General features: G+C 46.1%; 1 protein-coding gene across 7 annotated transcripts in view; it reads left to right on the top strand.

Annotated features, from left to right (window-relative positions):
- The first annotated feature begins 627 nt into the window (after positions 1–627).
- THRB (thyroid hormone receptor beta) overlaps positions 628–23,295 on the top strand; it is a 173,660-nt gene continuing 150,992 nt past the window's right edge. For 3 of the 7 annotated variants that reach the window (XM_048951370.1, XM_048951367.1, XM_048951368.1), the window contains exons 1-2: positions 628–724; positions 4,725–4,807. The gene's annotated coding sequence lies outside the window, so the exon portion shown is untranslated. Of the gene's footprint in view, positions 725–4,724; positions 4,808–13,404; positions 13,458–13,545; positions 13,604–16,653; positions 16,678–23,295 lie in introns of those variants that run through there. The other 4 variants (XM_048951375.1, XM_048951371.1, XM_048951372.1 and 1 more) reach the window with 4 other exon arrangements.

Here is a 23,295-nt window from a genome sequence, read left to right as displayed (position 1 = left end):
AGGTGGGCACTCCGCGTGCGCTCCCAGCGCAGGCAGCACGGTGACAGCTCAGCCCGCTTTGCCCTTCTCTCTTTTTCTTTCGTTTCTTGTGAAATGCCAAGCACACTGCTAAGGAAGTCGCGAACAGAAAGAAGCCGAATTTCCAAAGCCGGTTAGAAGCCGTGAACACGACGTGCGCGTATTTCGACCGCGGCAGGGCTCGGCCGGTGCTCAGCGGTGCGAAGTGTGCCGGGCCGCACGCGCCGCGTCGGCGAGCTCCGTGCCGAAGGACCGGGCTCCGCTCTTACGCAACCGCCCTGCCCCGCGGTGCAGCGGAGCCGGCAGCGGCCCGCAGTGCCGCACTGGCTCATCTCTCACAGCCGCAGCCCTTCCGCCGCCGCTCGCGCGGTCCCCCCCGGTCGCGAGGCGCTCTCGCTCCGCGGTGCCTCGGGCCCAGGCTCGGCGCGGCGCCGGCCGCCCCTCGGGAGCTCCTCCGGCCGAGATCCCCCCCGCTGCCCCTTCTCCTCGCGGGGCACCGCGCCGGGCCGCGCTGCCATGACAGCCACCGGGCGCCCGGCCCCGCCTGCCCCCCGCCCGTCCGCCCCCCGCCCGTCCGCCGCGCCGCCTACCGCTCCGCTCCCCCCGCGCCGCCTCCGCGGGGTCAGCCGGGGACAGCGCCCGCCTCCCGCCGCAGGAAGCGCCGCGGCCGCCCCGGCGTCTCCCGCTCGGCGCTCGCCGGTGGCAGGTGAGACTGCCCGCGTCCTCTCGCTCGCGGCGGCAGCGGACGGGCCGGGGGAGTCCCGGGGCGGAGGGGTCGGGCGGGGGCCGCGGTCGAGCGCGTCCGGGAGACGGAGAGGGCTGGGGCGGGGGGACCGCGGAGCCGCGCGGGGCCGCGGTGTCATCCTCCTGCTGTCGGTTTGCGTACTCCTCTGCGGGCTCCCCGAGGCTTCGGGTCCCCCTTCCGCCTCCCAGATGGATGTCTGCGGGCAGCGGACGGCCCGAGGACGCGCCCGGGGCTTCTGCCGGGTCCATCCCGGTGCCGTGCGGGAGCGCTCCGGGCCGCCGTCCCTGCCCTGGCGCCTATGGGGATGTTGCCTGACAGCCCGAGGGTCAGGTCGCAGAGTTGCTGTGCGCTGTCAAGCTGCCAGCAGATGCACGTGGGGACACAAGTTGTGAGTGGCTCCTTGTGCGTCCCCTAACTCTGTCTGTTCACGGTGTGTGTGACTGGAAAGGCAGATGGACCAATGTTTTAAAACCAGTGTCCACTATTGACCTCTTGGTCAAGGCAGCTGAGCGCTTTGTAGCAGTGCCACACAGTTGTCAGTGTGTGCTGGGACAAGCCTCAAGGCAGAGAGGGATGGGGGAGTGCAACAGCATAGAGTTCCTCTATGAACCCAACCCGAGGCCCAGGGCAACAGGTGGCTGCTGGCCTTGTGCCTTCCTCCTGCAGGGCAGGGCCGCTTCTCAGTGAAACCACTGCAAAATGCTGCTGCCTGCAGGAAGGGCAGGGCTGGTCCTGCTTACAGGGATGCAACCCAGAGATCCATTTAATCTTATCAGACTTTTGAGCCAGCAATGTGGCCAGGTGGCCAAGAAGGCCACTGGCAGCCTGGCTTATATCAGAATTAATGCAATCAACAGGAGCAGGGAGATGATCGTCCCTCTGTGCTTGGCAGTGGTGAGGCCATACTTCAAGTACTGAATTCAGTTTTGATCCTTTCATTACATGAAAGACACTGTGGCCCTGGAGCGTCCAGAGAAGGGCAACAAAGCTGTGAGGGATCTGGAGAGCAAGTCTTACGGGGAGTGGCTGAGGGAACTGGGATTGTTCAGTCTAGAGAAGAGGAGGCTCGGGGGAAACCTTACCTCTTCTCTCAGGTAACTAGAAATAGGATGAGAGGGAATGGCCTTATGTTGCACCAGGGGAGGTTCAAGTTGCATATTAAAAAACATTTCTTCTGAGTGTTCCAAAGGCACTGGAACAGGTGGTGGAGTCACCATTCCCTGGAGGTGTTCAAGAAATGTGTAGATGTGGCATTGAGGGATGTGGTCAGTGGGCATGGTGGGGATGGGTTGACAGTTGGACTGTTCTTAGATGTTCTTAGTAACCTTTTCCCAACCTTAATGATTCTGATACTATGAAAGCACCTCTGGGAAAAAATGTAGATTGCACCTCAGCCCTACGACCTGGAGAGTGGTGCTCTCATGAGAAAGTTGTGCCATTTCGGGGCGTGAATGCCACCCTGTGTGCTTGGCTGACTGCTGCCTTTGAGGAGGAAGGTGTGCTCAGCTGGTGGCATGTGGGGCAGGAAGAGGTGGGAAGGTCCCGATGGAAAGGGAGCAGTTCCACCCAGCAGAGATCTCATTTCTCTAGAAACAAAGTGTGCCTGAAAGAAATGACTGTGTGGGGTCACTGAGACTGAATGAGTAGCAAAAGGAAACAGAAAGATGACATTAAATAAAAGTTAGTAGGTTCTGGGGAAGCAAGGTTTCCAAAAAGAGCAAGACTTGGTTAGGAATTCAAAGCAGAATAGAATGTGCAGAAGTGTAATGTCTTGGTCTCTTTCATTGTGCCAGTACAGATAAGATCATAGAATCATAGAATCACAAGGTTGGAAACGACCTGTAACATCATCTAATCCAACCGTCTTCTCATTACACTGCTACCACAAGCACTAAACCATCTCTCGCAGCTCCTCATCAAGGCGCCTCTTGAACACTGATAGGGGTGGTGGCTCCACCGCCTCCCTGGGCAGCCATTCCAGTGCCTGACCACCCTCTGAGAGAAATAGTTTTTCCTCATGTCTGACCTAAACCTCCTCTGGTACAACTTGCGGCCATTTCCTCGGGTCCTGTTTGTTGCCTGGGAGAAGAGGCCAAACCCCTCTTCACCACAACCTCCCTTCAGGAAGTTGTACAGTGCAATGAGGTCTCCCCTGAGCCTCCTCTTCTCCAGACTGAACAATCCCAGCTCCCTCAGCCACTTCTCATAAGATTTGTGCTCCAGACCCCTCACCAGTTTCGTTGGACATGCTCCAGGGCCTCAGTGTCTTTCTCGTAGTGAGGGGCAAATATGAAGATGAAAATATACAGCTTCTCATGTGAGCTTAAACGGAGCAGTTGACAAAAACCTTGAGCAGGACAAAGGATAAGACATTGTTAGTTTAAAAAAAAAAAAAAAAGGCTGGGGAAATGTATCAGGAGTTATTGGGGAAATGAAAAAAAAAATTGTCTCAGATATAAAGAGGAAATCTCTTAAAAACGAGGCCTACTGGAAAGAAAGAAGGAATGGGAACCTGCAACATTGCTTTGTGTTTGTGGAGGAAACTGAAATGTAGAACTTCAGAGAAAAAGGGTTGGTTAAAAAATTGAAATCCAAAGAAGTGTCTCTGACAGTAATGGAAACATTTTGTTAAAAAAAAAGTTGAAGTGCACGGGTAAGATGAAAGTATTCATAAGGTTGCATTTGAGTTGGTTGGCTGGCAATAGAAGAGTAATAGAAGAGTCAAACAAAGCAGAGGTAGGTTCGTATTACTCAGAAGCTGCAGAGACTAAGGAGAAGAGGGATGTTTGCTTCCATCACAGCAATTGTCTAGAGCTGAGGTCAGCCCCAGTAATGCCCCAAAAGAGGGGCTGCTCATGGAAAAGTTGTAGAAAAGACTGGTGGAATGGGAGTGAGGAGCAGAACGTCAGCAGGTGGCTGCGCTGCTGCAGGAAGCCTTGAGACTTCTGCTGGGAGAGAGGGCCGCAGAGCTCCTGTCTTGGGAACTGCGGGCTTTGTGTGTAGATGCTGGGGAAGGCCTGAGATCTCCCTCTTTCATTTTCTGTGCAAGGGAGGATGCACTGGAGAAACCTAAGGAATTCTAAATGCACAGAAGGCTGCTCTTCCAGGAAGCTGAAAATGATGAAGCAAAAAAAACCTGCTGATACTGAATGGTGTGTCAAAAGAAAAGGAAAACGTGAGGAAAACTTTTATGGAGAGAACCAAGTGCTGAAGCATAGAAGTCACGAATATGAATGGACAAAGAAAGGGCAGAAATAAATAACATGAAAAAAACAAGATGTCTGTAGTAAACTTTCTACACTTTCCAGGTCGACAAAGCAATTTAGCTGTGTTGGCAATCAGTCTAGAAAATAACAGCCATTAGATAATAAAAGGTGTTCTTCCATCAGGGTGCATCCTACGGTGGCCTTACATTTAGTCTTGGCTCCCTGAATACATAGCAGTCAGCTTTTCTGATACTTCCATTACAATTCTTCAACTTGAATTTCAAAAAAAATGCATTACAACTGAAAACATTAACTACATAATTTCTAATCAGTTAATCTTCTGTACCTAGCAGTTGGCATGTCAGGGAAAAACCTATGAAACCTGAGGAACCTATGAAACCTGAGCTGGAAGAGGGCTAGAAATACATCATATCTTCCAAACACATTGTGATTTGTATATTAACGGATTAGTAAACAAATAACAGGAGGGAGAAAAAGGATCCACACAAAGCTTTCAGCATATTAGCTAGCATACTGCAAAATTGTCTGCCATGCCTTGGCTATAATTTTAAAGAGATATTGGGGGCTGTAAAATTGAGTGCCTTATGTAAATGGAATTACGAAAGTGATTATCTTTCTTTTGTGAATTCACATGTTGGCTGTGCTGAATAAACGTTAAGAGGTTTGGTCTCACCATTCCTGGGAAATGACAGAATACAAAGCCGTGTGGTTATTTCAGAGATGTTTTTCTTTAGGTTACTGGAGGTCCTCTGATTACCTTTGGTCAAGCTCACAGTAAAGTAAAACTTCAGGAAGTTTACCTGTCCTCCTGACAAAGGTAAGGAGATTTTTGTTAAGAAGTTTGACTTCTGAATGACAAATGACTGCTTCCAACATGAATGCAGGGAATGCAGTACGTGATGTGGAGACAGACTGATGAGGTCCAGTCTATAACCTAGCCAGCTGAAGACTGGATGGCAGAGAAAAGTGAAATTGATAAGAAGTTCAGAGTTGACACTGTAATTTAATGGAGTTTGGAGTCAGAAGTAATGTGAGAACTAACCTTAATTTTGTTAATATAATGGTAAGTTAATTTAAAAAGATTAGTAAAAAAATGAAAAGGAGCTGCACATAAATAAATGAATAATAAACTTTCTAACTCATTAAATGATAAGCAATAAACAATAAATAATATTAAAGTGGGGCCACTGTGGTGTGAAACTGCAGTACATCCACATCTGGAATGGAAAATTCAGAAGTTTTCACTGTGTGGGTGCATGTTTTGTTCTCGTTTGGTCTGGCCAGGGTAGAAGGACTTTGGTTCCTTTGCCATGCCAGTTTTTGAATTTTTAATTATTAGTTTTCACAGTAAGGATGCGTGACTTACTTTCCGTTTTGAGTTATCGTAGGAGATGTACTTAGGATCTGAGATCTGCCCAGTCTTCTGGGATTGAGCTGTATGTTTTGGTTAGATGTGGAGTCGCTCACTGCAGTAAGTCTAGAAATGTGCAGATGCTAAACATAATGCAGAATTTTAATTATTGTTTACAGTCAATTACAACGCTATTTTTGTTTTGTTTGCTTCCCTCTGGCATCTTCAAGTCCTAATTAATTCACAACTGTGGGTGGTGGGATTAGGGCTGGCAGCAACACTCACCTCAAGCAGCCCACCAGAACCTATGGCTGTACCTGCAGTAATCCTGCAGAAGCAAAGATCAAATTCTTGAGAAGTTAGATAAAGGCGGCTTTTGTTGTTCGTGCCAGGATTATTTTTATCATGTCGTCAACATACGTGTTAATGTACAAACATGTTGGTGGAGTATGCACAACTCATGAAACTCATGGAAAGGTGAAGACTTCATATACCTGTGATATTACAGCACTGGAGAGGAGATGTGTAGAAAAATGTTGAAGGTGAACCAGTGTTCGCTTGACTTCTGAGGCCCTGGCTGGCACCGTTCTTTATGGTGAACTGCTCAGTGGCATCTATGACACTAATAAAGAAAATGAGAGCAAATATGATTGACTGATGTGGTTCAAGGAGTGGCTATTTCTCACATTTCTGTGGAGGTGGTACCTCAGGTGCATACACAGTTTATGAGTGAGGTGGTGGGTTGTTGTTTTTTCATTCCTGTAATGCTGCAGTTGTATCAGAATACAATAAGGTTTTTTTTGTTGGTGGTTTGCTGGTTGGGTTTTTTTTTTTTTTTGGCTTTGAAGTGCTTCTGTAATTGGTTTCTAGAGCTTTCCTGATTTGACTTAATTGGACATTTTGAAAGTTCGCCAAAATACAGACCAGGATTTTGCCAGTTTTCCATCAATGATTAATAAAGCTCATTTGGAGGATCAATTAGAGTTCCAAAAAGAAATTTTTGAGCTGGAATTGTTGTAATGAGTGCTATTTTATTAATGGGCATTTCCAGCGTTGAGTGATGAAATGTGGCACTGCAATGAACAATAAATGTATATTTATTTTTAGAGAATCTCCTCCCTTCTTACATTGTACTGGGAATTCTATAGCCAGGATTGAGAAACACTTTCTCTGTTCTGCTTTGTAATGACATTGTTGGCAAAATTCAAGACGTTGTTTTTAAAAGATTGTTAGACCATTGAGAAGTGGTTTTAGCAGGTAAGATTACTTCAAAGAAGTTTGTTTGCTGTTCTTGGTGCTAAAAGTGTAAGCACCAGCTTTCTAAAGTCTTCAGAAAGAACAAGTAACCACTGCTGTGTAGTCTGAAAGACTAGTGAATGGGAAGAAGTGAAGTGATGTGTTGGGAGGGAGGAAAAGCAGGCAGCGCATGCCATCGTCAGTTTCTAATCATCCTCAACTCCTCCCTGAGTTCTCACTTTTATAAAGATAATTAAAAAACCAAGTGCAAGTTGTTCAGCCTGTTTAGGTGCATTTCTAATTTGTTTGTAGCCTTGGTACACAAGTATAGATTTGACAGAAAGTTTCTTCTGAAGAAATAGGGTTGGATATTCTACTGGATACATTAACAAGCAGGAGGTTCCTACATGTTGGAATTATCCACTGCTTGTTTGTTCATGTTCTGCTCATTCCAATGTATCCTAGAGAAATGAGATTTCCAGCTGTTATGGTTGCTCCGGTTTCTAATTTGTTCCAGGAGTCTGTAGCCGTGAGTCTGAGCGCACCAGGTAGGGTCTGTAGGTGGTTATACACTACCACTCTTTGCATTTGGGTCATATGTAGCTTTTTAATGTTCAGGATTTTGTGCTTTGGCTAACCAGGGAACTATAAAAAGTATGTCCTCAAATTACATTTATGCTCTTTTCTGCATAGTGAATTCAGAGTGCAAATGATTACATCTGTCATTTTCTCATGCCTCCTTAATGCCACTGTTCTGGCAGTGGTTTCTACCAATAGATGAGTACACAAACTGCTGTGTGATGACTTGCTGTACTTATTCTGTAGAAGTAAAACAAGTGCCTTTACTGAAGTACTTCCCTCTTCAAAGACTGATGCACTCTTGATAACGTTGCAAATGCTGTAAGCAAGCTTGTATTGCTTAAGGTCACTACAAAAACCAAGAGGTCTAACTGAAATGGGACTCCTCCTTGGCAGGTTCTACAGCAAGGGTTTTCAAACTGGCCTCCAAAGCACCTCCTGGGGATTTCTGAACAGATCAGGTGCTCTAGGGGAAGGAACTGCTGCTTTTTTCAAGACTATTAGCACTACCTTAAGTCCATAATCACACTCAGAAGACACTTTCCTCTTGTAAATCAAGAGGCAAATCTTGCTTCAGTTGTTTTCTACTGAAATAAGGCTGCTGGAACTGTATGTACAAATGTACAAATGCTGCATACCACAATGATCAGGTATACATATACTCATGCTATGCTGTGTGCTACGCCTGCAGTAAAAAATGGCAACATGTACTCTAAAGTAATAGAATTACAGTACTATACCACTGTAAGCATTTCTGCTAGCACCATGGTAATATTTATCTTCCATACCTTTGAAGAGAACTTGGGAATGAAAATGCTTTGATGAAAACTATACATGTCTAAGTTATTCCAAATATCCAATGAAGAGTGGATTCAGGATGAAAAACATAAAGTGAGCTCATTCATTCCATGTTCAGGCCTGCTAAGATAAAGCTTAATAAAATATGGCTGAAGCAAAAGACAGCAAAACAGAAAGATGATAGTGTGATACTTCATGTTTTCAGTTACTGAAATGAGCAGATGTCATGATTTTCTTCAAGGAAGAGGCTTCTAAGTTTTGTTCTGAGTTTAGTAGGACAGAATCTATATTCCTAGTTGCTATCACTTTTACACTATATGGCATCTGTGGCATCTGTATGTTTTCCATTGTAGTTCTTAATTACTAACAAGTTGTTCTAGAATACAATGAGCTGCACATTCCCTCAGTTAATTCTCCTACCCACCCACCTGCTACTTGAGGTCTGTATAGCCCTCCATTAGGAGCAAGAGAATTGCTAAGCTCTTGCTTCTGTCAGGCCTCCAAAATCAAATCTCCACCCAGTGGGTTTTAGCGTTCCCTCAGAGTAACCCAGCTATCATTAAAACTGCCAGAGCCTTTCCAAGCCCTAATCTTTTAACTGGAATCACAGCGGTTTGGGACACAGGATCTGGTCTCAGTAGGACTACAGGCTGTCTTCCCACTCTGCCTCCTACAGAGCTGCATTCACGCTCACTCTGATTCTTCCTGAAAGAGATGTCTCTTATCCATCAGCAAAACAGAGCTGTGTGGAAAGCTGTGGTGGTGTCACACCTGTTCCAAACTGGAGACATTTCTGCAGGTCTCCTAAATGGAGCTTTCTTTTGCCTGACAGCATGTCCTCACTACTGTCTCAGTCTCATTCTCTGTTCTCTTCAGTATGAAAGGAAAGCTACACATCTGAACTAACTCAACCTGTCACTCACCATCTATTTTTTCCATTAATGTCATTACAGCCTCTGTTGTGTATTTTTTGAAGTCCAAACTAGGCCTACTGCCATTTTCATGAGATTTGGAGCCACTGATCATAAAAATTTTCATCACAGGCGGCAGCAGAAAATGACAAGAATGACCTTGATTATCTCGTCAGAAGATAAGAAGTATGAATCACCATTTTTATTTATTCCAGCAGCCCATCTAGCCCAGATGCCTTGGACTGATGGTGACAAAATAGAGGATGCTTACCAAAAGACTGGAAGCAATAGGATAAGTGTAGAATTTCCTAACTTCTGGCAGTCAGAGGTTATGGGAATTTCCTGAGCCAGAGATTTCACAGGATTGCATCATCATGTTTACTCACCATTGATAGACTTATCGACCATAAATTGTCTGATCCGTTCTGAACTTTCTTGAACCTCCACATCATCCTTTGATGACAGTCCAGACAGTCTTTTATACTAAAACTGCTTTTGCAATAAAAAGGAGAATATCCACAAATCCCTATTTAGTCTGGAAGCCTGCTTCAGTGTAGGAGGGCTCAGACTGTCTTCTCAAAGACTTTGTTATTGCAGTTCAGAAATGCAGATCTTCATTTTTTTTTTGTTGATAACTTAATCTTGCTGTTTTTCTTTCCGTTCCCTTTTTTTTCTTTTTGGCCCTCGTTCATTGGGTTTTGTGGACCAAGCGTTCATGTCCTGTGGTGCCATGTGCATCCCTGCATAACTTGGAAAAAATTCCGAGCTGTATTTTTCATGCAAGATCAAAAATGGATATTTGTTGAAATATGCGGTGATATGAACTGTGCGTTGGAGGTTAGATTGTGCCTCTAGGTTTGTTTCTCTCTCTTGCTTTCCTCTTCGTTATTTATTTTTCTTTCCTGTTTGCCTGGATTTTCATACATGCCTCTTCTGTTCTCACACATCCACTGTGATTCCCCCTCGATTCTGATAATAGAATGGAATTAGATGTCTGTGCAAAAAAAAAATAAATGGTATTACATTAGGGTATTTTTAGGTTCCCCAGAAGTCTTGAAACAGACATAGATTATTAGATTGTATGAGAAGAAGGAAAATATTAAATAATATATTGTATTAGTGACTTAGTATCACATTTTTACAGTAAATGGATATTTGCCCCAGACAAAGTCTATAGGTTGTTGGCCAAATGTCTTCAATTGCCACTAAAAAACTTTGAGACCTTCATGGTGTTTAGCACAGACTGGCCTCAGCTATCATTAAGAATAAAATGAAGTTACTCTGCAGTTACAGTATTTATTTGCATCCTGCCTAGTAGTTTTGAGGTATGGAAAAACACTGGTCATTTATGGTGTAAAGAGGGACGCACACAGAATGCTTTCTGCTGTGCTGAGTCACAGCTGCTAAAGCATGAAAAAGGATGTGTATTCTTCTCTGATTTCCACATTTACTGTAAGGTTTTTTAAGTGAAACATTTTGGATTATTATTATTTTGTTATTTTTTTTGCCAGAAGGTGTGGGTCTCATTTAATCATGAGCCTCCACAGCAATCTTAAATTACTGACCCTTGGGCTGTTTTACTGTAACTCTACTTGTCCTCAATCCCCATGTTCTTGTGCACTGTGACACATGCTATTTCAGAGGCTTGGGGAAATAAGGAGCTTGGGAAATTGCAAACAGTAGGAAAAACTTCACGTTTGTAAGACCCTCCCTGAGCAAGGGGTCTGGGGCTCCTCTGCCCACCGGACGATGCGTGCTAGGCAGCCATGTGATTCAGCTGCTTCCTCATGCTTTATTGGTCTGTGCTATCTGCCTGCCTGCTGTGTATAAACAAATGAGTGGCTCCTCTCCCAAAAAACATCAAAACAAGACACATGAAGTTTGTAATATTTCTGAGAAAGACAAACTCATTTGTATAGCGGGCAGTGTGAATTCAAATACCCATAGGGAAAAACGAGGAAAATAACCAGCAAGGAGGAAATCTGTAAGTTGATGGTAGGTGCAAGACATCCATTACCATTGGGAAGATCAGCTGGACTGTTGTTCTCCTCTGCCCACCCACCCCAGTGTGTTGGTATGTTGTTGGCTGAAGCCAGGCAGAAAGTACTAATGAGGAAAAATCAATTGAGAACAACAACAACAACAAAATCTGAAATCAACCAACGTGTTCTCTCTTTTTGTTAAAATTAAAATGAAAAAAAATACTGAGCCTAATGCCTTGAGAGATTTATGGATTCTCTTTTAGTTCACCTCGGAGCTGGATTATGTTAGTTGCTCTCTGGCTGCTGGTCATGTAAAGAGGTTGGCTTTAGCTCGCTTTTAAATTGGAGGAAATTCATGACTCTTGTGTTTGTGAACAAACCACGATCCATGGGCAGCTGATGCGGTGGGAGTGCCTGCAGATGACCTCAAATCAGTTCCAAGGGAGGAGGATAATGTCACTGCTTTCTTGGCCACATGAGCTGCATGGTTCTGCCTCCTCCCTCTGTAGTGCTTGCTGCAGGCCCTTGATGTGTGCTGCAGCTATGTTAAATGCCCATCAAATGTTCTCTGCCTAAGAAAAGCATCTGTGTGGATGTTCAGTCTACATGAATGCATGGCTGGTGCAGCTTGCCCATCCAAAAAGACAGCCTGCTAGCGAGAGGGCAAGCTGAGGTTCCTAAAGGGTACTTGTAGTCAGGTGCTGGAACATCAGGAAGGGACAGTGGAGCAAATGGGGTTGGGTACAGCAGCAGTGTTCAGTATCATAGACTCGCAGAATCACTGTGGTTGGAAAAGACCACTGAGATCCTCTAGTTCAACTGCCAACCCATCACCACCATGCCCACCGAACCATATCCCTAAGTGCCATATCTACATGTTTCTTGAACACCTCCAGGGACACTGACTCCACCGCCTCAGTGGTGGGCACATTCCTCATGCTGAATGTGAAGTTGGTGGCTGGATGGCACTTTGGGACACTGCGATGTGTCCCTTCCTGATGGTGTCTCATCTTTGGTGGGTAGTGGCACAAGGACCTACGGCACTGAGCTATCAGGTGTCCGCATGTACCCGCGTTTCTGCTGGTGGATGGCGGTGCGGGGGTGGTTCCGTGTGCCAGGTTTGATGACACACTTGAAGCTGATACTCTCAGCATCATATGACCCCATGTCCCCACATTTTAGTCATTTCAGAGCCTTGCATCACTACCCTGCTGGCTTGTTGGGTGCCCTGTGTTTAGCAGCAGATATTTATGACATGCTGAGGGAAGAATGAAGTTTAACTCATGTCCTTAACTAACCCTCAAGTGAGGGATTAACTGCCTACTGCATTCTTCCACTAAGTATTAATCACTTAACATTATTTCCATTTTTTAGAAGTCTTTTGATTGCGCAGTACGGCAGTGCACAGTTCGGTTTGAGATTGGGGCATCTGGAGGCTTCTGAGGCCATGGTTGCTGCTGGACAGCATGGCCCCATGTGCCGCTCCAGGCGATGGGAAGCCAGGTGCCGAGGGGCCACAGCTCTGCGTCCTCTCGCCCTTCCCTCACAGACCTGTCCTCCTGGCTGCAGCAGAGTTAAAAAAATAATTACCAGTTTTTCAAAGGATCACCCACATACACATGGTATGAGAGTTCTTTTCTTTGTTGGTTTCATTTTATTTGTACATGACTCACTCTTGGCAAAATGAGTGAGCCTCATGAGCCTGTAAAAATTCTGTTTGGATTAAATGATTTGCATTAAATGACTTATAACTGCAAGGATGGTTCCTGTAATTCCTGGAGGAAAAACAATCCGATCGTACTTTCAGGTAGCTACTGCCTTCACGCCTCTGCCTCCAGACGCCATCTTCCTTGCCAACAGCTGTCTGTGAGGCTCGAGGTGATCCTCTTTCCCTTCCCGCCTTGTGCGTTAGAGCATTAGAGCGGCGATGGGGATGCGCTGCCATCCATCCCAGCGTGACTGAAACCCATCCAGCACGTGCCCTAGGACCAGCGAGGAGAGCCCTCAGCGGTGTGCCTCTAAGCTCCAGCCGTGCAGGTCAGGGCCCGCTGCTCGCTGATCGCCCAGGGACGGCTCCCCAGAACAAGTGCCGGGGGACTCGGGGATCCTGCAGCAATCTGCTCACGCTGCTCCCCTGGTCGAGGCCTGCGGGCGAGGGCCGGCTGCGGTCCAACGGTCCGCGGCACGGTTGAGGCACAGCGTCGGTGCCCGCGGGAAAGCCGCCGACAGCGGTGGGCTTCAGCCTCCGATCGCGGCGATCTTCCTCCCCCCGTGCCGCGCCGTGAGGACGGCTCCCGGCCGAGCTCAGGGCGCGGGATTCCCCCCCTTCGGCACCGAGACCCCCGCAGCCCGCGAGCCGCCGAGCCCGGCAGCGCGTCCGGCGGGGCGGTGACCCGGACCCCGCCCCGCCCGGGGCAGCCCCGGCCCGGCGCTGCAAGAGGCGGCGGGGCCGGGGCCGCTATCTGCCGGGCCGCGCTTCCCCCCGCCCCGCGTCCGCCTCCCGGCGACCCTCTCCGCGGCGCGGAGGGGACGCGTTGCGTAACGCGCTCCGCACGGCGCCGGGGCCGGCGGCGGGCGGCGGGCGAGGCGCGGCGGTGGCCGCGGCCGGAGGTGAGCGGCGGCGGCGGGTGGGGCCGAGGGGCGCAGCGCGGTGGTGCGCGGCCCCGCGGGAGGCGGCGCGGGCGGGGGGGAATCCGGGTCACGTCCGCAGGCAGACGGCGGCTGGCGGAGGGGAGCGGCGGGAGGCTCCGCGCCCGGTGAGTCGCCGCCCGGCAGCGCTTATCCGCGCCGCCTCGGGCGGCCCCCGATGCCCGTCCGGCAGCGCCCGTCGGGCGGCGGGGGCGGCGGGCGGGGTCGGGGCCGGCGCGGTGCGCTGCTCCTGCGCGGGGGTTGGCGGTGGCGCGCTTCGCTCCCGAAGTTCATCTGCCGAAGTTGCGTTTGACTTTCTAACGCAACAACAAACGGGCGCCCGCGCAGCGCAGAGCCTGACGCGTTAATTGTTAACCGCGGGCGGGAGGGGAGGGCGCGGGCTGCGGTGGGCGCACGGAGCGGGCAGAGGAGAGCCGCGGTGCGGGGAGGGCGGCGGCGGCGGCGGCGGCGGCGGAGCAGCACCTGCGCTGCGAGCGCTGCCGGCAGCGGGGCGACTCGGCTCGGCTCGGCTCATCTCGGGGAGAGCCGCAATGTCCGCGCCCCGCACCGGCCGCAGAGCTCAGGGCTCGTACATCCGAGCGGAGCCATCTGCCAGCCCAGGCAGCGTGCTGGGCTCGTGGCTACAGCGCTGGATTGTCAAAAAGACGTGTCTGCATAATCGATAGGCTGCATCTTTGCATAAGAGGATTTGTTTTCCTTTTACGTATCGGTACTACTTGTCTGTTGAGGCAATTTACTCGATTCTCTGGTTCCTGCTTTCCCACACCAGCTTCTGAATAGACAAACATTTGAGGGGAAAAAACAGAGCAGCGGCTTGTTCTTTATAAGATATTTCTGTGGCAAAGAGGTAATTTTCAGGAGACTTTGCTACGATCGATGCAATCCTATTAGTTAGTACTGCTATACAACGGGTGGTGTGAGCTCTGTCTCTTACTGTGCAGAATGGATGCATAAATGTGTAGCCTCTTAAAAAGTGACCTGATGGTGAGAAGGAGCTGCACTAAGTCACTGTAGAGTACAGCCTTTCGTTTTCACACAAAACAGCTGTTGAGGGACAACAACAAACGTTCTGTGAAACTGGATATGCCTACTTCCTTCCTCCCCGGGCTTTTTTTTCCCTGCTAACCGGCTCACATCACCCTTCCTATCAGTGCCGGACCCTTTAGTCAGGCGCAGCTTTCTGTCGGTCGATGACCTTTGGGTGAGGTTGTGCTCTCGGTTGTTATGTGCTATTAGTGATGGAACAACCTGGTCCTGACAGACCCATTGTGAAACTGAAGTCTCCACCACACAATGGTCCCAGCGGAATTTAAGTGTTTGACGACTCTGCTAGAAGAGAGAGGATTTAACTGTGTCCACATCAGCTTCTAATGGGGAGCTGAGACAGCTCGATCCAACATCTGCTAGAGCCGATGAAAAACCCCTGGAGACTTCAGTGGGTTTGGATCCGGCCGGTATGAACAAGCACAGCATGGCTACTCTCAACTTTCCGTGCTTTTGGAATTCTTTGCTTATCAAAGTCATTATGTAATGAGAAAATTACCATGCTTTTCCCTTTTCCTGTGTGGGAATGGTCTTTCTGTTTTATTTGTTATATAGCGCTCTTGCTGGTGATTTGGTTCACTTTTTCAAATGATACGATATCGTTTTATTATATGATCATCTCTATGCACATGAGGACAGTGCATCCCTTTTCTAAATTCTCCCCCAGACAGGGGACTTCTAAGCAGATCTGTTTGCACCGATGGCTGCCTGCCCTGAGGACAGTTTTTTCAGGGATGTTTCAAAGAGTTTGTGGTGATAGGGCACCTGAAGACCTGAGATGTCCTTTCTCTGATGTGCATGCTGTACTGCCCCTGTTCAGTATGTTGTTGTTTGCTGTTTTCTTTCTTTTATTTCTTTAAGGTGAAAGGGAGAGTGTTGTTGGTAGTAATAGATAGGGTGCTCTTTACAGAAGCTTGCAAAATAACACATACCTGTGGTAGGCATACATCCTTCTTGCTTCCCTGTTGTTGATGATGAGCAGGATTTTTCCTCTTGGCTATATGTAAAAACCAAGCCACGAGAAAAGCAGGGAGGAGGATTACTGAACATAAATCAGGGAAGTTGGCAGTTTGTTGTTCAGTGTAGCCTGTCTTGAAATTTGATTCTATTTGGAAGAGAGTTGAGATGAAACCTCAACAAAGCCACCTGATTTTGAAGCAGGACATCCTCCAGCAAGAATCTCATTTGCTACAGGAAGGGCGAGACCAGGAATTTTGGCTTGCTGGGAATGGAAATTCTGGAGCTCGTTATCTCTTCTCCATATTTTGGTTTACTGATCTGAGGTTTGCTTATTACTAAAAGTGGAGGAAGGCAAAAGAGGCATGAATATGAAAGAAACTCGGATAAACAGTGTGGGATGAGGGGAAGTATTGGAAGGTAGCACAATTTTTATGCATGCCTCTGTCTTGCATTTCCTTGTTGGACTTGGGAAGCACTAGTTCTTTCAGTGAAACAAAGCTGCTATTTAATGGGAGATCTCTGTCACAGCATAGGGCAGAGCTGTACAGCAAGGCACAGGGTAGCAATGCAGAGATTGCTACATTTCATAGAATCACAGAATCATTAAGGTTGGAAGAACAGTTAAGATGACCAAGTGCAGCCATTGGCCTAACTGCAGCATGCCCTCTGAACCGTGTCCCTCAGTGCCACATCTACACGTTTCTTGAACACCTTCAGGGCAGTGACTTCACTGCCTCACCTGTCTTTCTGAGAATAAATTTTTCCTAATATCCAACCTGATTTCTTCTGTCTTGTCCTTTAGTGTGCTGGATTTCCAAAATGAGTGAGGGTCTGGCAGGTGGAGGAAGGGAGGAGGTACTGCTGAGGGCCGTCTGCCCTTCTGCCCTTGTGAGGCGAGGCAGAACACACATGTGTTGGCCACACGTGTGCTGGCTTCTGGAGGGTACGATCAGCATCTAATTCTATAGATAGGATCAGTCAGGAAAAATTTGCCTATTATTTACGCTGTTCTTCTTTATTCCCTCCTGTACAGATTTTAGAAGGAGTTGCGTACGCACTCCTGGATTCTCTCCTATGTGGCACCATTCAGACAAGTAAATATTCCTTCTTATATCTGCTTACCTGAAGAGAGGCCTGTGAGACTTTGAGGTAATCTTCAGTAGGAAATGCAGTTTAGGTATGTGAGTTTGGCGGTTTGCCTGGGTTAATTTAACCTATCAAAGAGGGGAGCAGTGTAGTCAACGTGGCCATTAGTGTGGTGGTACAGCTTTTGATGCTTTTTGAACCTGTCATTGTGTTGAGTAGAAGTACTCTGTCTTTTCTGGGATGAGTTGGGATTTTACATATTTTACAAGGACAACTAAACAAGTAACACATGTATTACAAGAAGCTTTGTTATGAAAATGAAATGCAGGCTGTAAATAAGCTTACTTTCTGTGCAAAGATTAAAGAATAGTATTTTTTCTATGTTATTTCATCAGCTGTTTGTGGTCTGAGAGGACATTTTGAATGAAGTAAATGAATCTTGCATAAGTTGTTTCTCTCATGTAATTCACAACATGTGAACAACATCGTTTCCATTACTCATCACAACTACTTCACTTTAATCATTTTTGTGGTAGGGGTACAGTGCAAGTAAAAGGATTGATTGAAAAAGCTCTGTGGTGCTGCTGTTAACCTTTTCAGTTTATGGTCACATCACTGAGATGCATGTAATAGTAGCACGCAACTAGGCAGGATGAAATTGTGGGCATATGAAATGCTTTTTTTAAACTTAAGTATTAAATTTTGTATCCAATTCTGCATGCTTTTAATCATTAAAGTCTCATTTTCTTCTGATTTGTTGTAGCTTATAAGAAACTAAGGGTCCTATGAAATATATACCAATAAAATAGTCAAAGAATAAAGGAATAAACTGCAGTTTAAAAAATTACTGTACAACCTCAAGTGTCTTATATATACAGAATTGTAATAATTTTTACTGATGAACCAAAATGGCAAATACTCTTATGCTATAATTAGATTATATTCATGAAAGCAGTATAATCGTTCTAGATTATGGAGTCATTCTGTGTCCTCTGGTGAACCTAACCCAATATATTAGAGTTCTGTTTTCCATTGGAAGAAATAAAAGGACTGATTGTCAAGCTGCGTAGTAGGAAGGTAGAAAACCGGGCAAGGAGTTCAATGTCTTCTCAAGTGAATTTAAAGTCAAAGTGCAAGTCTTTGTTGTGCTGAATGAGGCGAGGGTGAATTTAGCACACATAGAACCAGATTACTTACACGTATGCATTCACACTGCATACTTTTTCATCTTGGAGAGAAGATCATTAATCCTCCTCACCTACTAAATATTTTTGCCTATTTTAACAGTGATGTTTGAATGCCTTCTGGATTACTTCATGGGAGTTGGTAGGAGTGAGCTGTAACACGCAGGTACGGCACCATTACCCAACCGTAGGATGTGCTTTGGAACAGCTTTGGTGTGGAAAAATGAAGGCACTCGTTGAGGAAAGTTGGAAGTGCTTTCCAATTAAAAAAGTACCTGGATTACTGACAACCACTCGATAATTCACATCGTAGTGGCATGCATATGGGTGAACCATATTGGAAACACTAACAAAAAAAGAACTTCTGTGGGTAAGAAAAGCTGCTTTCATCACCACTGCAAGACTGCTTCCTTGTGTGGCATGTCATGTTTCCTTGCAGTCCTTACAGCTATACAGGGTTCTTGAACTCTGAGCCTTTTCATTTCTCATGCAGATCTTCACATCTTTCTTCCATCTCCTTGTTAACTCTGCAGCTCCCATCCATGACTTTGCATCATTTCCTTTAACTCAGTTGTGCCAGCTACTTGCCATGTGTTCTAGCCAAGCTATACATCATTAGGTGTAGAGTACTGCTGCTTGGTTTCCTACCTGGAAGAAGAATAAGCACTAATAAATTGAAGATACTCCTTTAGTGTTGTTCTTTCTTCTGGCCTTAAGTACAGACTTGTGATGTCTTGTCTATCTCCGTACCCCCTTACCATTTCTGGTAGGGGAAACTGACCGTGTGTGACATCATACTGTCTGTTTTCTAGCTTTATATTAAAATAATTTCATTTCCATGATTTATTGTTTTACTTTGGGTTCTTTTTATTTTTATATTCATTTATATGTGTCAAGCATCTTTTAAAAAATGGGTTGAGTCTGTGCATAAGGTGCTTCAGGTATAGTTAGGAGCTGCAGTATTTTGGTATAAGGCTTAGAGTAACTTTGTTCATAGCTTCAGGAGATGGAATGGTTTATCTTGAGCCTTCTTTAAGTCACATGTCTTACTTTCCATACTGTGTTTGTTCTCTGTGTTTCCATTCTGTGTTTGAAGATGAGGTGATACACATCATCTGGCTAGATAAAAAAGGAAAGATTCTGTACAGTCGTATTTGTGTAAATGCAGAAGCATACATACATATGTACATTAGAAGAGTATTAGTCTGTATGACACTTGTGACAAATTTCATTTTGAACCAAAATAACTGCTTTCATTAAATATTAGTGTATGGTTTTATTTCTACAACTATGGAGAAAATTGTAACTGGAACATGAAGTACTTCACACTGAGTGTTGCACTGCACATAATTTAATTTATGTTGTACCGTTGGACTGACGTGACTTACTGAAGTGATTTGCGTTATTGAAGTGCTGTATGTGACTGGAATAAAACAGCTTGTCTGAGCCAGATGACTTGGATCATCTGTTTAACTGCATAAGTTGCTGATTATTAAGGTTATAATGTCAAGCACTGAGGAAAAGAAATACCAGAATTAAGATTAATTACACAGCCTTCATTCTGATATCTTTGAGTACATGCAGGTAAATTAAGGTTTATAGTTCATGGACAGTACAGCTTCGTTATTCAGGATGCTTATCAGTATGTAGAAATAGTTGTGTTTGAAAACTATAGATCCTATTAACTTTGTTTAAAACTATCGAAGTTCTCAACATTGGATGCCAGGGAATGCAGTTGACTGAGTAGAATACGATGAGAATATAATGAGCATGGGATCTGTGACTGCAAATTGTGACATATAACTGTAATTTGTCACTGATTATTGTAAATTTTGTGTTGAAAATCACTTGAGAAATGTGCACCATGAAAGTACCAGACCTTATTCTCCAGAATAGCATTCAGGTGTTGTCATGGTTCTATGTTTTTTGTTTTTATTTTTGTTTTTGGGTTTCAGTATTCCACATCAAAACATCATGTAGTGTACGGGGCATTAAAGTGTCACTGCCCCAATTCCAAGTACCTATCCCTGTACATTACAGAAGTCACGGGATCTGTCCCTTCCGGGTGGGGGGGGGCGCTCTCTTGCTGCCTTGCAGTGGGTGCTGGAGGGTGCTTTCCTAGCCGTTCCAAGCTTTTCAGGTTTGAATCGGTCCCGGGAACTCTCTCTCTCTCATCTTGTCTGATTTATTAATCTCAATTGCAATTAAATTGTATCTATTATCTTGTATTCCAATATTATAGTAAAATAAGTTTTCCTCCATAGATTGTTGCCGCTGCTTTTTTTCCTCCCTTCCTTCCTTCCCATTTTTGTGGGACTGGGGTGGGGGGGGGGGGGAGGGCAGAGGCCTGTCGCCCCTGTCACGGACATAGATTGATCTGGTCAAATCCGTGACAGATTTTTGGCGCCCAACGTGGGGCACGACTGCTTTTTAACTTTTTGAACGAATCTCTTTTTCTCTCTGCTCTTAGAGAGCTTCGTTAGGGAGCATTATCAGTAGTTCAGGTTTCTGTGCTGGAAAACCTGACCTTGAAAGATTAGGCGTACTGCCAGTGTTCTGGGATATTTGTAAACTTTGAGCACTACTTAGTCTGGGTAGTGCCTTTTTTCTTTTTTTTTCCCCTCCTCTTGTTAGCTTCAGTTCATTAACCCTTTTTTAGCAAGCACCAGCGATGAACCCACTCGTTATCGTGGGGGTGCTGGGTAAAGGATTTAAAGCAATGGTGCTAGTCACAACCTACTGGCCAATAATCCATCTCGTACTTACGTGTTGTGGAATTGCATTCATATATAACTACCTAAGGGCACTGATGGAGACACCTATGTTTTACCTATTTGCAATGTGGTATGATTTGAACTTTGACATCTACATCCCAGAAGGAATGGCTAATTTCTCAAACAACTACATCCCAGAAGGAATGGCTAATTTCACAAACAACTACATCCCAAATGGAATAGCTAATTTTACAAACAACACGATGTTCAGACCAGTCTCCGGGTTTTCTTCTCGGTTTGTCAAACGTTTTTTGAATCCTGAATTAATAGTCATGTTGGTGTGCGTGTCATCAATTCTCCTGAATGTATTCCAATTCATTTGTAATAAGGGGAAGGAGTCTTCTCCAAAACTAGAGAATGATGACTGGCAGGGGATATGGAGAGGTTTAGGAAAGGTCTTAGAAGCATGGGGACCCGCAGTGTCATGGGATTTTACTCTTGAACACCTGTGGGATCCTGAGAAACTAAGCCAGTATTTGAATCAGGGACTATGCGGCTTACATAAATCTAAGGAGGTACAACTTATTTGGGGTTTGGCTTGTGCTTACCGTGCCCTATATAATACCATTCGGGAGAGAGAGAGTTTCCGAGCTGAGGTTCAAGCCAAAGGGGAAAATCCCCAAGTCAAATCTAATCAATCAAAGGAGACACCAGTAACAATACCGGTTGCTCCTGTGGAGGGCAAGAAATGGAAACGAGTGTCTTCGCGTCTTGAACGAAAAAGAGAAGAGGAGGAGGAGGAGGAAGATCCAGGCGAGGGGCCCTCCTCAGAACCACCACCATCGCGAAAGGCAAAAGCGAAAACTAAGAGACATGCAGAAGAGAGTGATGAAGAGGAAGTCTCTATTACTACTCGCCGGCCTCTAAAGATGACTGAAATCCAAGGTTCAAGAAAGGAGTTCACACGGCGCCTGAATGAAAGTATTGTTTCCTGGTTGGTTCGCTGTTGGGACAGTGGGGCCCATAGCTTGTCTCTGGATGGTAATGAAGCTCGCCAACTAGGTGCCATTGCCAGAGATCCAGCTATTGATAGAGGAATTAGTCGGTGTTCGGATGAGGCTGCCTCCCTCTGGGAATGAGTGTTAACAGCTGTGAAGGAAAAGTATCCCTTCAAAAATAGCTTGAAGATTGCAATGAAAAAATGGGATACAGTTGAAAAGGGTATCCAGTATTTGAGGGAAATAGGCGTGGTGGAAATGCTGTATGACCCTGACTTTGTTCCTAACCACCCACAACAAAACCGCGACCCTGAAAGAGTGAGGACAACGCCTGAGATATGGCAGAAAATCGTGACAACAGCGCCGGACAAATATGCCGCTACACTAACGTCAGCGTGTGACAGATACCAAGAACAACAGAGAACACCCTTAATTTATGAACTAATTGTTACGCTCCAAAACTACGAACAATTGCTGTCCCCAATTCATTCTGCCGTTGCTGCAATATCAAGAATGACGGAGCAAGTGTCTCAACTGATTAACCGTGACAAACCTGTAACAGTATCAGAGACGCTGGATGAAGATCAGGATAATCAAATAAGTCTAGCGAAGGAGGTGAAGGAGATGATGAAATTTTGGCGAGCCCACCTAACTAAAGACGATGAACCTTCCTTCTTACGTGCACGATCAAAAATCTCAGCTGTTAGAGGCAGACGCTCTCCGGCTCAAGTAAGGAATAATACACCGCGAATTACCTTATGGTATTACCTACGTGACCATGGAGAAGACATGGGGAAGTGGCACGGTCAACCTACTCCTGTACTACGAGCCCGGGTGAAAGAATTACAAGGCAGATCTATCACCAGTGCAGTTGCTCCAGTTACCACAGGTAATGAATAGAGGGGCCCTGCCCTCAGTCAGGGGGGGGAAAGGGATAATAGAGTATATTGGACTGTGTGGATTCGATGGCCTGGCACATCAGAACCACTGAAATATAAGGCCCTGGTGGACACTGGTGCACAGTGCACTCTGATGCCCTCGAGTCATGAAGGAACAGAATCAATCCATATTTCTGGAGTGACCGGGGGCTCTCAAGAATTGACTGTGTTGGAGGCCGAGATAAGCCTCACTGGTAAGGACTGGCAAAAACATCCTATTGTGACAGGCCCAGGGGCTCCATGTATACTAGGTATTGATTATCTCAGAAGGGGGCATTTCAAGGATCCTAAGGGGTATCGATGGGCCTTTGGAATAGCTGCTGTGGACACAGACAACATTAAGCAGCTGTCTGTTTTGCCTGGCCTGTCAGAAGATCCATCTGTTGTGGGGCTGCTGCGAGTAAAAGAGCAACAGGTACCAATTGCTACAAAAGTGGTGCACAGGCGTCAGTACCGCACCAACAGGGATTCTTTGCTCCCCATTCATAAGTTAATTCGTCAACTAGAGAGCCAGGGAGTGATCAGCAAAACTCACTCGCCTTTTAACAGCCCCATATGGCCAGTGCGTAAAGCCAGTGGAGAATGGAGGCTGACGGTGGACTACCGTGGCCTGAATGAAGTCACACCCCCACTGAGTGCTGCTGTGCCGGACATGTTAGAACTCCAGTATGAACTGGAGTCAAAAGCGGCCAAATGGTATGCCACCATTGACATTGCTAATGCCTTCTTTTCCATCCCTTTGGCCAAAGAATGTAAGCCACAGTTTGCTTTCACATGGAGGGGCATTCAGTATACCTGGAACCGTTTGCCCCAGGGGTGGAAACACAGCCCGACCATCTGCCATGGGTTGATTCAAACTGTATTGGAACAGGGCA

Source organism: Lagopus muta, chromosome 7 (genome assembly GCF_023343835.1).
Source record: "Lagopus muta isolate bLagMut1 chromosome 7, bLagMut1 primary, whole genome shotgun sequence".
NCBI lineage: Eukaryota > Metazoa > Chordata > Aves > Galliformes > Phasianidae > Lagopus > Lagopus muta.
Note: the sequence above shows the minus strand (reverse complement) of the source record. Positions and strands in the feature narration are given on the sequence as shown.